Genomic DNA, 17,862 nt, shown 5'->3' with positions numbered 1-17,862 from the left:
TAACAAATTCGTTACTACTTGGAAAACTTCTTTATCTAAAATGTGCATGCCCTTCATACATGTTGCCTCTGTCTCTCATTAATGCACTATTAGAAGAGTCTAATTAACAGGGCATTCCCATTTTGGGAATCCTATTCCAATGTGTTTTAAATCACAAAACAATGCACTCATAAGATATTTTTTTCCAAAATGCTTATTCCTCAAAATATTGCATCTCTTGATTCCTCAGCCCTCTGGTTGTTTACTACTCATTGCCGGGGAAACAGACCACATCTTCTATACAAGAAATAGTGGAGAAGTAGAAGTTGCTGACACTTGCGCACTTCCGACTCCATTATTCCATTTAAATCAGGTGGTCGGGATCTTAGTAGCACATGCGCATTAGATCCTGGCCTGGGCCACCTGCTTTAGCCTTCCATAGAAGTGGTGGTCAGTTTCCCCTGCAAAGAGGAGTAAACAACCATAGGAGCTGTAATATCTGTAGATGGAAGGCTTTTTGAAATACACATCTTATGGGTGAGTGCATTGTTTTATCATTTTAAACACATTGACATAGGTTTTCTGAGATAGGAATACTTCTTTAATTGTTTAGTTAAGTTATATAAAATTATTTAACCCACATGGTGCATGCCATGAAAAAAAAATACAAAAAAATGGCAAAAATAGGTAATTTTGAGTCTCTCACTCTAGAAAAAAACAAAATAAAAAGCAATAAAAATGTCATATGGATCAAGAAATAGTACCATTAAAAAAGTACAAAGAAATAAAAAAGAAAAAAAAATGTAATATTTTCCCAAATATTGGATAAATGAAGACTAGAGTACATCACATGATAGAAATCCCATATAGCTTAATCAATGGAAAAAGAAAAATGCTTTGGCTCTTGGGATAAGGCAACACAAAATCAAATCTTTTTTTTTTAAACTGTTTTAAACAAAAATAACAAAATATAAAAAAAACTATATAAACTTGATATCACTGGAATCATGCTGACCTAGAAAATGATGTTATCACAATATTTCTTTTGCATGCTGAACACTATAACACAATGTGTACACCAAAATGTCATTAAAACAAAAAAATAAGCCTCATATGGCTATGACAATGGAAAAGTTAAAAAGTTATGGCTCTTGGAACCCGGAGATGAAAAAAACGGAAAGATTTGTTGCTCACTAGGGCGCAAACAGGCTTCGTCACTAGGGGGTTAATCATCTCTGCTCTTTTGTGTATGTATATGTTTCTTCAGATATATTTTGTTATATTAGCCTGATGAAGAGGCCTAAGTATAGTCAAATGGTTGCACTGATGACATCATCATTTTATTTGTTAGCCAGTAACATATCATGGTAGCACATCTTTTCTCTTTACTCTTCTTAATGTGACCCTTCAGCTTTGTTAAGGGACACAATTCTGTCCAAGTTGCTCTTCCCTGCCATGCCTCTGATCCAATGGTTCTAGGTCTTGTTTTTGACTGTCCAAGAAATGTTTGTACAATATCAGCCAATCTCCAATTCCGTGGTACTGATCCTACTGCAAAAAGGTTTAAGAAGGTGAGATACAATGGTCTATCAATCACTGGGATCAATTCCCCTTGTACATGGTCACCATCCTCAAATACATACATCACTCGATTGACTGTTGGTTCAAATCAGATTAATCCCTAGGGCAAGGTGATCTCTTTGGCTGATGTGAGTGAAAGAAACAGAAGCGCAAACAATGTACGCGTCTAAGTAGCTTCCCCGAATATCAACCTGAGCAAGCTGTTTATTTCTGGGCCTAAGCTTATACATTACTCAATGATACAGAAAACCATTTCCCAACCACCCCTGTCAGATATGTTTCAGCTACATATATTACACTTGAGTGGGTATATGAACATATAGGATTATGTGCGATAGATAGATAGATAGATAGATAGATAGATAGATAGATAGATAGATAGATAGATATGAGATAGATAGATAGATAGATAGATAGATAGATAGATAGATAGATAGATAGATATGAGATAGATAGATAGATAGATAGATAGATAGATAGATAAATATGAGATAGATAGACAGATATGAGATAGATAGATAGATAGATAGATATAGATAGATAGATATGAGATAGATAGATAGATAGATATAGATAGATATGAGATAGATAGATAGATAGATATGAGATAGATAGATAGATAGATAGATAGATAGATATGAGATAGATAGATATGAGATAGATAGATAGAAAGATAAATATGAGATAGATAGATAGATAGATATGAGATTTTGCCCCCCCCCCTACACACCTTTTCTCCCCCCCCCCCCTTCCCCCCCCCCTACACACACTAATTACTCCAAGCTGTAGAAGTGAAAAAGCCAATACAGTTTTGTTTGAGCATCGCTCAGGCAACAATTTAGCTGCATGGAGAGCGGCTAATTAGTTGCGTTGTGTCGCTCTGTAGCTCCTCCTCTCAATTCAGGCTGAAAGGAGATAGAGTAAAGTAAAATAAATCTCACAAAAAGTGCGTCTGAGGAACACACTGCCCACAGTTTTTAAATGGATCTATTAGAACCAATGCTTTCCAATGACAGTGGTCACATGTCCTTTTTTTTACATGCGTTTAAAATTAGCTCTGGGATAAAATAGGACACGTTTTTCGATTCGCATAGAAATGCAGTTTTCATGCGAATTGATGCAACTTTTACAGTAAGAAATCCTACTTCAAAGCCCTTAAATAAGCCTTAGCCGCAGGAAAAAAAATAAAAAAATATTAATATATCACATAGAAGAACTGTCTGTCCCCGGCACTCTACATGTTTTTCTATCCAGGTATGGAAAATTCCTCCCCTTCTGGAAGCGCTGCCTCTGATTGGCTGAGACCTTTGACCAATCACATCCGTTTAGAGGCAGCGCTTCCAGGAGGAGGGGATTTTTCAATCCGCAGCCAGAAAAACATGAAGAAGAAGAGTGCTGGGGACCCGGCAAGTGCTTCTAGCTGTGACGGCTATGGTAGGAAATTCCTTCATCCCTGTGGGGAGTCTCCTCAGTGTTAAGTGATGAGGGGACCCCCATGAGGATGAAGGAATCCCCTGCCAAAGCTGTCACCGAGGAGCATGATCTCCCTATGTTTTCAAAGAGGGCTTGTGCTGTCGCCATTGGCCCCATTGACAACAAGGAGAAACCCTTGGATTTTACATCATCCAGGTGTTTCACATCCAAAGAATCCCTTGTTGCAGCTGTCACAGCCACAGCAGGGATAGCGATCCCATTGCTTTCAATGGGACCGCACTATATGTGCCAAATTGTGCCTCCAGTTTCAAAACTCCTCTCCTCCTTTCTGTCCCCCCTTTGAATAATAAAATGTACTCTATACCAATACTTTCTCATCTCTCCAAGTTCTCTTCTCTGCTCTAGGCCTTTTTCTTGCCTCTTTAAATAATAAAATGTTCTTGGGTTCCCATGCCTTCTCACCTCTCCATACAAGTCTTAGTTTCTTGCATTGAAACAATAAAACAGAAGAGCTTGGAAACATTACTTGAGTGTTTCTCATTGTTCTCTTCTCCAATGCATTGAATAATAATTAGGCATACCTGATCGATTAGGGTATGATACCCCTTGAGTATCACCTAAATTATGTGATTTATTCTACACTCACTTCTGTGCTTCATTTCTCTGTGGCTCCAATTGTACTATGACTGTTAGGGAGTAAATTCATATCATAGAATCATATCATAAAATCATAGAATGGTTGGAAGGGACCTCCAGAGTCATTGGGTCCAACCCCCTGCTCAATGCAGGATCCATGTTCTTCTACACCTTATTGGTCAATACAGTACATGGTTAAATAAATACCAAGAAAATTCAAGCCATGCCATTGCGCCTAATCTGCAGAAGTTATTTTCATACAAATGGTTATACCAGTTCAATGTCTCAACAGATCATTTAGTTTTGTTTGTAGATGTATTTACTGCTCTGCTCCAAAAATTATTGTAAATTGTGCTCAGAGCTGAGAAGACATTGAATACTGTAAGATAATTGCTAGGTCAGTGTAAATGCCATCTTGGCAGACTGTGCCCAGACTTCTTGTGGCTTCTTGGCTTGTGGCTCATTGGCTTGCTGATGATTCAGTGTGTTTCATATAACTTAATAGCACAACTTAATTTCACTTACTGTCAGCTTGCACCATTAACTCCCGCTCAGAAAACTAAGAAGAAGAAACAAATAATGTGCTTTAGAATAAACACCGCCTGAAGTCTAAGATGTAAAGCCACATTTACAAGGAAACTCTGCTCTTCAATAAAATTGCAGACACAAGTGTGCGCAAGAAACAAAGTAACTTTGTCAATTATCTGCTTTAATCATTTAGTACTTTTTACTTGGTTGAGATGGAAATCAGAATTTTGTTAGACCCCTGCCACTAACTCAGAGACCTGTAAAGGCAAGAAGGACACATAGAACAGTAGTCCAAGTTCAGGTTAGAACTCCGACACTGTGAGTTTTTTAGACTGTCTGATCAAAATTGCCTAAAACTTGTGCTAAGAAGAATGTGTACCACCTGTTTCTTCGTTCATTCAGATCACCCACCACCCATGTGTATCTATACCCCTTTTAATGTATCCTACCATGTATCTACCTTGGCCGTAGCTGCATGGCCCTGTTGCTATTGTTCAGCTTAGTGTCTACTAGGGTTCTTTCACATTTATGTTATATCATTAAATAGGATTATTCAAGTTAGTTATTTCTTGCTAATGGCCCTTTTACACAGATTGACGGTTGGGTAAACGACTGCATGAGCATTGATGTCATTGCTAAGATTGTCAGAGCTCATGCAGAGCGTTTACACCGACAGACTTCATCGCTGGATTGCGGGCTTCTCGCTCAGCTCTTTACCTTCCATGTGCAGCGCTGAGCGAAGAACGTTTAAACGGAGCGGCAAGCCCACAATCCAGTGATAGTTTTTAAGCTGACTGGAAGTCAACAATGAAAACGAATAGTGAGGGATTTTTGTGCATTTACACTGTACGATTATCACTCAAATTCATTCAAAATTCATTCAATTTTGAGTGATAATTATCCCATGTAAATGGCCTATCTATATATTTTAAGGTGAAAGCCCTCACTGACTGACTGACTCAATGACTGACTCATCACCAATTCTCTAACTTCCCAGTGTCGTACAAACATGAAATTTGACAGGAGCAATCTTTAGGTCCAAAATAGGAAAAGTTACAGGTTCACAACTTGATTATTTAATGCTAAGTGCAAAAGTATTGGCACCCACATGTAATCTACCAAATCTAATTCTCTAACTTCCCAGTGTCATACAAACATGTAATTTGGCACGACCATTCTTTAGCTCCTAAATAGGAATAGTAAAGGGGTCACTATTCGATTATTCAATGCTAATTGCAAAAGTAAATGCACCCCTATGTAATGTAACTTCCCAGTGGCATACAAGCACGAAATTTGGCATGAGCATTCTTTAGGTCCAAAATGAGGAGAAGGGGAGGGGTGGCACATTCTGCAAAAGGGACATCTGTACATGCAGCCTGAGGAGAATCTAACGCTCCTCTAAGTGTATACATATTTTATTCCTTGGTTCCTCTAAAGTAACCTTGACTTCATAAAACTTTCTGTGTGTAAAACACGTAAACACCTGTATCAAATTAACTCGGGTGAAGCCAGCTATATCAGCTAGTCACTCTATAAGGCTATGTTCACACTAGTGTTAAATTACCACCTGGCCATATAAAGTAAGTCACATTTGTCCTGAATGTTGCACGGATGATATGTCTGCACTGTATATTACATTTATCAAGATTGCACCTCATTTGCCACTTTTCTGCCTAAGCTTCCAACATCTCCAAATTCCGCTGTTATATAATATCTTCTTTTTTGGCAATAAATACATTGAGCATAAACTTAGTAACCGATCAGCCATAACTAGAGTTGAGCGAACGTACTCTGTCGAGCTTGATGCTCGTTCGAGTATTAGTGTACTCGATAGTGCTCGTTACTCAAACGAGCATCACGCCATGTTCGACCCAGCCCCAGTTTTTGGCTCCTCCCCACTGTGATGTGCCTGTTTTGGCCCCTCCTCACTGTAGCGCGCGTGTCAATGGCAAATTTTGGGGGAGAGAGAGAGAGAGAGACGAACGAACCATGTAAAAAAAAAAAAAAGCTCGGGACCCAACGTCCCACATACAAAAATGCCTCCAGTCTCCCATTGCAGCCAATGGGGTTCGTTGCTCGTGTAGAGCTCTTGAATTTTACGAAAAGCTCGGCTCGAATAACGCGGACCCGAGCATTTGGGTGATTGCTCATCTCTAGCCATAACATTAACACGTAAAGAAAAAAAAAAACAGCCTAATCTATACTTCAAGGGAAAAGAACGGGCAACGCCTGACCAGACATTTGCAGAGAAACATTGAAGAGAAAAAAGGTCAGTGTAACTCTTCCAGTGAAACAAAATTTTAAAACTTCAATTTATTATTTTTTTAATAAATGTCCATGTTGACAATGGACACTGACATCGCCTGGTTGCGATGGTAGCTGTCAAAAGGTATGCGAGGTATTAGTTGGATTTTGGCCAAAATACTTGAGCTCACAAGCCAATCGTCAAAGCTCCTCGCGTTTTGTGAGTCCTTACACTAATATAAATGTATCGCAGAAAGGGCTCCCTCATTTGGCAGTATGGCTGCCTGCATGCTGAGGTTGGTGCACAGGTTTGCCCTCCTGTGTAAGTAATGTATATGGCTGTTTTCAGTGATTGTTTGTTTTTATATTTCCCTTTGTGTGATACACTATTACAGGTTACTCTTATATCACCTGCTGTACCCGTCATGACAATGAAAATCTCTAGAAAAAAGATAGAGATCAGACAGTGATCCTTGTGTTGCCAATTTGGAGATTTTTTATTTTCTGACATAGTGCCAATGTAAACCCAGTTGCACACATTTTCATAGATCCATCACTCTTTTTTATGTATGAACTTTGTATATGAATCAGTATCAAATGTATTTTGAAAAAAACAATGAATGCAGCATATTGCATATTGAATGTTGGTATTATATTTGATATGTGACAGTCCTGCTCAATAGACTATCTTTGTGTTTTGCAAACTACTAGATTCCCTTATGCAGTTTTAGTTCAAGGCAAGAGTGACTCCAAAAGAGAGGAAGCGAACAAGGGAAAGACTTATTTCTCTTTAATTGTATTTCGAAGGAAATTATAACTTGTTTGATTTAGTTTTGTATTTCAGTCTAATTTCAGCTATGTATGCATGCAGATTGTCTGCAGAGTAAATTCCTCACATAATGATAAAGCAAATTTTATCTTACAATGTTAAAGGAGATGTCCCGCGCCGAAACGGGTTTTTTTTTTTTTAAACCCCCCCCCCCGTTCGGCGCGAGACAACCCCGATGCAGGGGTTAAAAAAACCACCCGCACAGCGCTTACCTGAATCCCGGCGGTCCGGCGTCTTCATACTCACCTGCTGAAGATGGCCGCCGGGATCCTCTGTCTTCATGGACCGCAGGGCTTCTGTGCGGTCCATTGCCGATTCCAGCCTCCTGATTGGCTGGAATCGGCACGTGACGGGGCGGAGCTACACGGAGCTACACGGAGCCCCATAGAGAAGAGGAGAAGACCCGGACTGCGCAAGCGCGGCTAATTTGGCCATCGGAGGGCGAAAATTAGTCGGCACCATGGAGACGAGGACGCCAGCAACGGAGCAGGTAAGTATAAAACTTTTTATAACTTCTGTATGGCTCATAATTAGAGATGAGCGAACACGTTCGGCCCCGCCCCTTTTTCGCCCGAACACCGAACTTTGCGAACACCTCGGTGTTCGGGCGAAAAAGTTCGGGGGCCGCCGTGGCAGCGCGGGGGGGTGCGGCGGGGAGTGGGGGGGAGAGGGAGAGAGAGAGGGCTCCCCCCTGTTCCCCGCTACTGCCGCCCGCGCCGCCGCGCATCTCCCCGCCCCCTGGCGGCACCCGGACACTTACGCGCGAACACTGCAGTGTTCGCTAAAGCCGGTGTCCGGGTGCGGATGTGTCCGTAACGGACACGTTCGCTCATCTCTACTCATAATTAATGCACAATGTACATTACAAAGTGCATTATTATGGCCATGCAGAAGTGTATAGACCCACTTGCTGCCTCGGGACAACCCCTTTAATGCAAATGTTATCACTATTTACCATCACCTGAGAAAGAAACAAAATGACCAAGAGACAAAAAAAGAGTATACTATTAATACAAAGGAGCCAGCAGAGAAGCCATCAGAATGTGATCATTCTTTACACTTCAAAGGAAAACCAGTTTGAACCAAATGAATGATGTAACTGTTTGGCTTTGTAACACCACTTTCTGTTTCTACTATTTGGTCTATAAAAAGCTGTCTTTTTCACACAACTGTATGCATTTTTAGGGTCACCCATACATGCCGTAAAAGCACATTAATGAATAACCATCGTGATTGAGTTCTAATCTTTACCCACATATTTTCAGCTTTTATACATACGGTAGTTGGCTGCTGCGTATCAGCAAGAAAGATAAGCTGCAGCGTGGAAATCCATCGAACAGCAGAAATCCTCGGAATAACTACTAGTGCTTAAATAGAGCCAACTGTCTTCTTTCCCCTTTTTTTCAGCTTCAATAGAAGTCTATGGGAGCTTTCTGTGTATCTCAGCAAAAGCTAGGGCAAGACCTATCTTTTCACATAGTGTATAAAATCTACAATGATGTACTATTTTACCTGGCGCAATTTTTTTACGCACCCAAAAATAGTTTATCTGAATGAATACATTTGGATCCAATGCTTCAGATGGTCACGATCTTTGGATGATTTTTTGATGCGGCTAAATAGCTGCATATATACGGTCGTGTCAATAAGGCATTAATATAATAAATTGGAGTCAGCATTGGCAACACCTTGTCATGATGTATAGCCTTTGCTGTTCTCTCCGAGCTCGAACCAACCACACCTAATATGGCACTAATAGTATATCTAAGTGCGCAATTTCACTAACAGTATTTACTCTTGCGTTTGGTAGAAGTAAGTGGCATAAAAGCTGTGCCAAGACTGTATGTGTGAATCCAGCCAATTACACTCCTGCTTATCCTGGAGAACTCAGGTACATATCTGTTAATTTGCCTATTTTACTTTTTTCGGTGTGTTATGCATTTAGATTTCAAATAGTATGGCACAAGTTTCTCATATTTCTAGATCAGCACAGGATTTCTCTGTTTTAGGTCAGCCTCACACGGACGAATTTAGGCATGTATTTGTGCACGTAATACGCAGAGAATAGAACACGTTACTTTCAATTGGTTTTGTTCACATTTCGTATTTTGTACGCACATTTCAGTGGCGCAAAAAAAAAATAGGACGTTCTGTTTTTCTGCGTATTTGTGCACCAAAGGTCCCCCAAAAAGTCAATGGGGTGTGTGCAAATGCGTACACAATACACAATGAGATGCATGAAACACTGCGTAATTTGGCTCGGCGGAGAAAACACGTGGAATTAATTTGTTATTTCAATCTGTGCATCTCTGTTTGCCGCGCGAACACGCCTTGCAGGTGCAAAAAATTCTGTAAAACACGCTGATGCGCACGCAAAAATGCTTCGTTCATTCTAAAAAATGCAGCACTCATGTGAAACTGGCCATAGGACTCCTTTAGATGGGCGTATGCTTTTTTGTACATTTGCACTGTGAATGAGGCGCTTTTGTGTGCGTATCGGTGCATTTTACTGTACTTTTTGTGCACACAGACCATGTTCACACCTCCCCCTGCACTTAAAGGGGTTGTCCCGCGCCGAAACGGGTTTTTTTTTTTTTCAACCCCCCCCCCGTTCGGCGCGAGACAACCCCGATGCAGGGAGGTAAAGAAAGCTCACCGGAGCGCTTACCTGAATCCCCGCGCTCCGGTGACTTCTCTACTCACCGCTGAAGATGGCCTCTTCCTCCGTGGACCGCAGCTCTTCTGTGCGGTCCACTGCCGATTCCAGCCTCCTGATTGGCTGGAATCGGCACGTGACGGGGCGGAGCTACACGGAGCTACACGGAGCCCCATAGAAGACTGCAGAAGACCCGGACTGCGCAAGCGCGGCTAATTTGGCCATCGGAGGGCGAAAATTAGTCGGCACCATGGAGACGAGGACGCCAGCAACGGAACAGGTAAGTATAAAACTTTTTATAACTTCTGCATGGCTCATAATTAATGCACAATGTACATTACAAAGTGCATTATTATGGCCATGCAGAAGTGTACAGACCCACTTGCTGCCTCGGGACAACCCCTTTAACAGCCTGCTAAGGTCCAGATGTCTTCTTTCCCAGCAGTTTTGGTCTGTATTTTGTGCATTCCATTGCATATTACTTATTTGCACAAACCGCATAGACTTCTATGGGGGCCTTTGGTGCACAAATGTGCACAAAATTGGGCATGTTCTATTTATTTGCGCACATTGAAAATGTGCTTGCAAAAAAAAGGAAATGAGAACAAACACATTGAAATTAATGGGTTCTAATTAGAGATGAGCGAGCATACTCGTCCGCGCTTGATGCTCGTTCGAGTATTAGGGTGCTCGAGATGCTCGTTACTCGAGACGAGCACCACGCTGTACTCGTCTCGATTAAACGAGCACTGACCATTGAATTCAATGGAGCCGGCAATACAGCCGGCTCCATTGAAAGCAATGGGCTGCCGGCGATTGCGAGATAAATTTTCGGGAAGGGCTTAAAAATATAAGCCCTTACCTGAAAATCATCCTAAAATGTGTAAAAATAAAAAAAAATGTATACTCACCTTTCCGCTGCAGCCGGAGTTCAGCCGCGTCTGGCCGGCAGTTCTCCTGAACTGCTCTCTGTAGTATTCAGCAGCCGGGGATTGAAAATCCCTGCCTGCTGAATGAGCTGCCTCTGATTGGTCACAGCCTCACCAATCAGAGGCAGCTCACACCCATTCATGAATTCATGAATGGGTGAGTGCTGCCTCTGATTGGCTCAGTGCAGGGACCAATCAGGGGCAGCTCTCAGCTGTCAATCAGAGGCAGCACTCACTCACCCATTCATGAATTCATGAATGGGTGTGAGTGAGAGCTGCTCTGATTGGTGAGGCTGTGACCAATCAGAGGCAGCTCATTCAGCAGGCGGGGATTTTAAATCCCCGACTGCTGAATACTACACAGATCAGTTCAGGAGAACTGCCGGCCAGACGCGGCTGAACTCCGGCTACAGCGGAAAAGTGAGTATACATTTTTTTTTATTTTAACACATTTTAGGATGATTTTCAGAGAAGGGCTTATACTTTTAAGCCCTTCCCGAAAATTCATCCCGTGCTCGCCGGCAGCCCATTGCTTTCAATGGAGCCGGCTGTATTGCTGGCTCCATTGAATTCAATGGGCTAACATCGTTCTTCTCTGCCACAGTTGTTACAGCTATGGCAGAGGAGAACGATCTTTATGGTGACAGTGCGGGGGGGGGGGGGGCACTCTTGCCGCTATTGTGGCTTAATAGTGGGACCTGGGAACTTGAGATGCAGCCCAACATGTAGCCCCTCGCCTGCCCTATCCGTTTCTGTGTCGTTCCCATCACTTTCTTGAATTTCCCAGATTTTCACAAATGAAAACCTTAGCGAGCATCGGCGATATACAAAAATGCTCGGGTCGCCCATTGACTTCAATGGGGTTCGTTACTCGAAACGAACCCTCGAGCATCGCGGGAAGTTCGACTCGATTAACAAGCACTCGAGCATTTTGGTGCTCGCTCATCTCTAGTTCTAATCTCTGCGTGCAAATACGTCCATGTGAAGGAAGCAAGGCCCTGGAGTCTAAAGACATCCAAAAAATACCTGTAATGTAAAAAAAAACTAGCATTATAAATGGAGTATGATGGTTGGCCGCCTGCTGCAGATTTTGAATTGGTGTCCAGGAGCTTCAAGTTACGTCTTTTCTTGATCTGATATGCTAAAGGGGTTCTCCAGGACCCACCCCATCACCCCCTTGAGAAACACTGAAGTTGTAGTGGAAGCACTGCTCTGACCCTGTGTAGTGGCCGGCACTTGTAATTGCAAACGCAACCCTCATTGATTTCAATAAAAGCTGTGCTTGCAATTCCGGGTGCCAGCCATGACACAGAGCCGGGTGCTCCTTGATAACCCCTTTACTATTTGTCTGATACTTATAAGCAAAAAGTTACTACTTTGTGTTTTCATACAATTAGGACCAACATTGTATAATGAAGAATAACATCTGTCCATAGATCTTACTAAATATGTGTAAACAAATAAGCATCAGCATTACTGAAAACATATTGTAGCACACCAAATGGGTTTACCATGTATTCTGCACTCAGCATTGAACATCAGCTCTTGTGATATCTACTGGAGACTGCAGGAAAAGCACCTCGTTAAATTGTAATATCTCTCATAAGGTTGTATAAAGTTGACAAATGACAATAGGATTTGCCATTGTTATAGTGAAATACTTTTCGTCTGGCTACTTTGTTGCATTTGAGTTGTGTTTCTGTTTTCCCTAAATGGGACCAAGTTGAATATATTCTGACCATAATATTGATACATTTTCCGTGATATCGTTTTTTTAGTATATTTGATTCTAGTTTTTATATTCTCTCTTTATAGATACTACAAATGTTGGATAAGATTTGCAAAAGCAAAACAAAAAGCAGTGGCCAATGGAAAATGACTCAAATGAAGGCGGCCATTTGACGCCAAGACAAAGGTTATAGTCGCACTCAGTCAACAGAGTTTATGACAAATGAGAATCCAGGCTTCCAGCTGAATTTCAGTTTAGTTATTTTTGTTTTAATGTATGTGTGAATCAATTAATCCTGTCATACAAGGGCATCGTAAACTGTGTGCTAGAGTTAATGAGTCAGACATTATCACATCATTACACCAGCTGGCATAATGTAGCATGTGTTGTTTGTCATAATATACACTGCCATGCTTAACAACCATTAATTGTTTACACGAGCAGTCAGATTTTTCTTCAAAGAACCTTCAGTGACTTTTTAGTGAATTAAATGCTTATTTGGAATATAAACTATCACAAGAACAGCCGAAAATGCCAGAGGTTTGATACAATCTGCAAAGAGGCGCCAGTTGTCAAGCCGTGCAAATGCTTGGATTCAAAACTTTTCCAACTTTTGCAAGTTTCTGCAGCATCATTTGGGGGATTGTTTTTTACAAAAACACTAAGGCCGGGCTCACACGGGCGAACCAGAAGACAGCAGCGGATTCCGTCTTGTGAGTCCGGCCAGCAACCCTCAATGTAATGCACTATGTATGGCTGCGGCAGCTCGCCGTCAGGCATACACAGAACTGTTTTTTCCCCCAATGTTTGTACTTCCGGCGCTGGCGTTTGACTTCAATGGCGGCCGTCCGCACAGAGTCTATTGCCAAATAGAGCATGCTGTGATTTTTCTTCCATGAGTGTGAATGAAAAAGTGAAAGTACATGCTTTTCAATGCCTGTGTTTTGCCGTGGATCCTCCGCGCAATTGGAATCTGCTTGCGTGGGCCTGTCCTAAGGCTGGATTCACATGAGCATATTAGTATTTGCATGCGTAAAACATATGGTGTAATATACAGTAGATAAATGATTTCAATGAATTCGCTTAAACTTCCATATTTTGCGCTTGGAAAAAAAAAACGCAGCTTGGTGTACTTTTGCGCGCATTAGAAGTCTATGGAGGGTGCGCAAATACATACACAAGGAGAAACGCAGCATGCTGCTGAATTCTGCTGGAGAAAGAACACATCTGGAATTCATTAGGCTAATTAGCCATTAAAATTGGGGCGTGTTTGGGCCCCGCATGCAAATAAACGTGCTCTACGTGCAGAAAGAGGATAGTGAAATATGGCATACACACACAAAACAGACTTATTCATGGCACAAATACATTGCACTGAGGCAATATGCTCGTGTGAATGAGGCCTAAGGGTCCCAGTTACCTCGTTTATACAGGCGGACACGTTGTTGGCTCATTCAAACGAGAAATCGTTCAGTCGTTCACATGTGCTTCATAAGTGACTAGGGCTTTATTCACATGAGCGTATATCAGCCACAGTTTTCACGGCCGGCCGATATACGCTACCATCTGATGCATTGGATTCCAATGCATCAGATCACACAGGCGTATTCCCTTGGCGTAAAAGAGCCCGGCTGGCCAATATAGCGCCAGGCGCTATTATGCCGGCTAGGAAAGATAGTCCTGGAACTATCTTTCTGGTCGGAATACGTTGGCGGCTGCATAGACTCCTATGGGAGCCAATGACAGCAGCTGGAGAAGTGAGGTGGGAGGGACTTTGGCAATATTATTGCTAAATTCCCATCCCCTTCCCTCCTCCTCTCGGCTGTTTGTAATGAGAGGGGTGGGACGGGAGCAGAGCTAGCTGCTAAGCTCCCGCCCCTTCCCCTTGCTGGCTAGCGGTGGAGAGGGGGCAGGAGCTCAACACAATAGCTCCCACCCAATCCCGCCTCCTCCCATTGCTGAGAGCCAGCAAGGAGGAGGGAAGGGGGAGGCAGCTTGCAGATGCCCGTGTGAAAGAGCCCTAAGAGCCCTAAGGCTGGGTTCACACAGGGCGGTTTGGCCGCAGCAAAAAACGTGAGATTTCCGCCGGGAGAACCGCCGCGGTTTAAGCCGCGGCGGCTTCGAAGCGGCCCGGCCGCTTGCTTTTCCGTTGCAGCCGGCGCTCCATAGAGGAGAGCACGGCCGCGACGTAAATAAACAAAAAAACGAAAGTAAACAGATATGCTCAATCTTTTGAAACCGCGGCTGCGGCGGCCGCAGCCGCGGTTTCGACCGGATTTACCACAGCGGATTAGCTGTCCCGTGTGGATGAGATTTCTGAGAAATCTCATCCACATGGCTGGCTAATCCCGAGATTAGTGGCCGCAGGCGGATCTGCTGCGGCAAAACCGCGGCAAATCCGCCGTGTGTGAACCCAGCCTAAGGGTGAATTCTCACGAACGTATATCGGCTCGGAACTTAGCCCCGCCCCTTCCCCGCCTCTTCCCATTGCAAATAGTGCAGAGGGGCGGAGAGGAGGCAGAGAGGGGGGCGGGAGCTCAGTTCCTGCTCCTGGCTCCTCCATCCCCCCCCCCCCCCTGCACAGGAGGACAACGTATATCGGCTCGGTGTGAAAACCGAGCCGATATATGTTTGTGTGACTTCACCCTAGTAGGGACTGAACGAGCGCTGTTTACACTGTGTAAACAATTTGTGAATAGACAATGGTGATTTTTATTTCTGCATAGAATGAAGGATCGGCGCTCATTTTCACTCATTTGAACATTTTTTTGAACGATAATCGCTCCTCCTCAAAGCGCCCAACCAGACCCACAGAATAATCATTGTTATTTTCCTTCTTATCATTAGTATGATCATTTTCTTAAATACTAGGGCAATAATAAAAAACATCTTTATATTGATAATTCCAAGCCGTTACTTTCTTGTGACTGATTGTGAATCTGCTTTAGTTTGTGCGAAGTGCATTAATGTACTGTTAAATGCATTATCACTCTTAATTAATTTAATTACCATTACATCATGAAAATTAATACTGGTAAAAAGCAGTGATAACATAATATCAATTAATATTAACACAAATGACAACTTATGCCTAATTATACTCTTATACGCACATATGACCTATAGATTGTGTTCAAGGTCAAATGTAAGTTAAATGCAGTTTATGTGCACATATTGTAAAAGAGAAACTCCTTAACATTTCGGGTGACTTAGCATAATATAGAAATGATACAGTGGGCTGGATTTGAGGTCTGTAGATCTACAACTGGAATTAAAAGGGATAGTTTAAGCCTAATGGTCATACACTGTATTTTTAGGTAACTTTAAAGAATAAGCTGCTGTGTGTACATAAGGTTTATCACTATTTATGGCCATTATTTGACTTGTATGCTGCATTTCTTACCATTTTCCCATCTGCAGGCTTAATCTCTAATATTCAGTTCTCTTTGAGATGATGGAAGGAAACTGCTGTTATGCTGTCTTCTATACACTGCACATGGAGAAAACTGTGGATTCTGTTTCGTAACTGTCTGTAACACACACTGGGATTTATGATCATCAGCATGGAGAACACTTGAAAAGTACTGAGCAGTGGAGATGTGATTTTAGTAGCTGTAAATCATTCAGGATTAGCTCCAGCAGCTTTATCTACAGAAGACATTCTCCCTCTCCCTCCTGCCCTTCCCTGCAGCATACTCACCTTGCTACCATGTCAAATCTGAGTAGATGACTATCTAGCCAATTAGAGAGCTCTGATGCTGTGGCCAATCTGAAAGCTGGGTGCTCTATATGAATCTTGTGCTTTACTCAATATGAGTTATTAGGTGTAAAGCCCTTTTCACATGATCATATACATTTTTTTTATGTTCGGCCGTATGCACTGAAAAAAAAAAATCGCATGAATGAAGTACAACTGCGATCAAGTCCCGATCTTTAACTGCGTATTTTCTGCCAGAGGGCTGCGGCATATTGGTAAAAAAAATGCGGAAATCCCTCGATCGGCAGAAATCCTCAGAATGACTGCTAATGTTTAAATAGAGCCAGCTGTCTTATTGTCTAAGAATTAAACGCAACAAACTCCCTCTCCTTCCCTTTTCTTTCAGCTCCTATAGGAGTCTATGGGAGTTTCCAGTGTATCTCGGCCAAAGATAGAGCAAGACCTATCTTTAGATGCCGCATATAAAATCGTCCGCTGATGTTCTTTTTTTGCCGATGCAATTTTTTTACGCAGCTAAAAATCACTCATCTGAAGGAATACATTGGAATCCAAGGCTTCAGATGGAAGGGATTTATGCCCGATTTTTGGATGCAACCAAATAGAGGCGTATATATGGTTGTGTGAATAATTCATAAATCTGAACTCTGGCTTTAGCTATCTTGGCTTGCTGTTGACTGCTCTGTGGACCATTGATTACCTGGTTTTGATTTGTGTTCTGCTTCTGGGCTCTATTTATTATTACCTCGCCCCTTGGATTTGTCAGTTGTGTGCCTGGATTCTGACCTCTGCCTGCTATCTCCTTTTTTCTTGTCTTGAACCTGTGGTTCTACGCCTCACTCTGTTACATACATAGTATATTAGGTTGAATGAAGACAATGTCCATCTAGTTCAGCCTGTTTCTACCCCCTTGTTGATCCAGAGGAAGGCAAAAAAAAACAGAGGCAGAAGCCAATTAGCCCATTTGGGGACAGAAATTCCTTCCCAACTCCATAATGGCAGTCAGACTAATCCCTGGATCAACCTCTGATAGTTCCTACCTGAATGTAGGACCCGGAACTACAAACCCGCTGGTCACCTAATGTCTATATCCGGTAATATCATAGTACTCTACAAAGACATTTAGTCCCTCTTAAACTCCTCTATGGATTTTGCCATCACAACGTCCTCAGGCAGAGAGTTCCACAGTTTAACTGCTCTTACAGTAAAGAACCCCCTTCTGTGTTGGTGATGAAACCTGCTTTCCTCTAGACGTAGCGGATGCCCTCTCGTTACTGTCACAGTCCTGGGGATAAACAGATCATGGGAGAGATCCGTGTGTCGTCCCCTCATGTATTTATACATGGTTATTTGATCGCCCCTTAGCCGTCTTTTTTCCAGGGTAAATAATATCAATTTTGATGCCTCTCTGGATATTCCAGTCCCGCCATCCCTTTTTTTAACTTATTTGCCCCTCTTTGAACCCCCTCGAGCCCTGTAACATCTTTCCTGAGCACCGGTGACCAGATCTGTACACAGTATTCCATGTGAGGCCTGACAAGTGCCTTATATAGTGGAAGAATAATGTTCTCGTTCCTCGCCCCTATACCTCTTTTAATGCAC

Source organism: Eleutherodactylus coqui, chromosome 7 (assembly GCF_035609145.1).
Source record: "Eleutherodactylus coqui strain aEleCoq1 chromosome 7, aEleCoq1.hap1, whole genome shotgun sequence".
Taxonomy (NCBI): Eukaryota; Metazoa; Chordata; class Amphibia; order Anura; family Eleutherodactylidae; genus Eleutherodactylus; species Eleutherodactylus coqui.
The sequence above is the reverse complement of the archived record's forward strand: the minus strand, read 5'-3'. Positions refer to the sequence as shown.